We start from the raw sequence: 1239 nt of genomic DNA on the forward strand, positions 1-1239 counted from the left end.
GATGAAGCAGGTTGCACAGGATAGAATAGAATGGAGAGCTGCATCAAACCAGTCTCAGGACTGAAGACCACAACAACAACATCTATGTTCACCTATAAGTTCTGTCAGCTGTCAAGACTGGATGATTTGCTTTGGATCCTAAATCGCGAATTCATTGCATTTGCAGGATGATTGGGTTCGATATTAGATGCGGTTCTTCGGCTGAATTCAAAAGTTATTATCAGGAACAGAAACATGGATGTTTTACATTTCGCTCTCTAGGGCTCTTCACGTTCTGTATCGTGCGTAAAGCTCAGCTTTGATCAGCTATTAACAGTTTGCATTAGGCCTACTCCTCGAGCTTCTAACATTTGATTTGAGAACACGTACGTATTTCAGTGTTGCCTTGAAAACATGGTATCACCAGAAAAACCTCTCGACTTAAGCTTTTGAAGCCGTTCTCAGAATTCCAATTGTTAGTCCTCTAGGAAATACTTTCATTCGTAGGGTTCAACTTACATGTGATATGGAAGAATATCTGGACTTTCGCTCTTTTTTTTTTTTTTTTTTCAAAAGAAAGTGGCTACAGAAATGTTAATAAGGTCCACAGAAAATATATTGTAAACTATTGTAGACTTATTGTGGGGTGTTTCAACATATTATAAACAGTTGTAAAATTTTGACTTGAGAACTAAATAATGATACTTATAGTATAAAAATGAAACTAAAATGAAGATGATGAAGGCCCAACTGTACTGACCGGCCGTCGTGTCATCCTCAGGTCATACGAGTCACTGGATGCGGATATGGAGGGGCATGTGGTCAGCACATCGCTCTGCCGGCCGTATGTCAGTTTCCGAGACTGGAGCCGCTACTTTTCAATCAAGTAGTTCCTCGGTTTACTTCACAAGGACTGAGTGCACCCCGCTTGCCAACAGCGCTCGGCAGACTGGATGGTCACCCATCCAAGTGCTAGCGTAGTCCGACAGCGCTTAACTTCGGTGATCTGACGGGAACCGGTGTTACCACTGCGGCAAGGTCGTTGGCAGTATAAAAATGAAGACAAACATAAAACCATTTAAAGGTGCAGATAATTAACTTTTACAACTGTTTTTCTCCTGTGAAAATCGGGTAAACGTCATTTAAAGAAGAGTGTGTAATGTTATATTCTTCCTTTTGAATATCTGGCACAGTTATCATCAGAATAAAATGAGAAATTAGAGCATGCACTGAGTCCTACAGTCACTTTGCCCTCGATTC

At 40.8% G+C, this 1239-nt stretch overlaps 1 pseudogene; it reads right to left on the bottom strand.

The window, feature by feature from the left end:
- Nucleotides 1-908: 908 nt before the first annotated feature.
- LOC124561988 lies at nt 909-1026 on the bottom strand (annotated as a pseudogene).
- Nucleotides 1027-1239: the final 213 nt, after the last annotated feature.

This window comes from Schistocerca americana, chromosome 1 (assembly GCF_021461395.2).
Source record: "Schistocerca americana isolate TAMUIC-IGC-003095 chromosome 1, iqSchAmer2.1, whole genome shotgun sequence".
Lineage (NCBI taxonomy): Eukaryota > Metazoa > Arthropoda > Insecta > Orthoptera > Acrididae > Schistocerca > Schistocerca americana.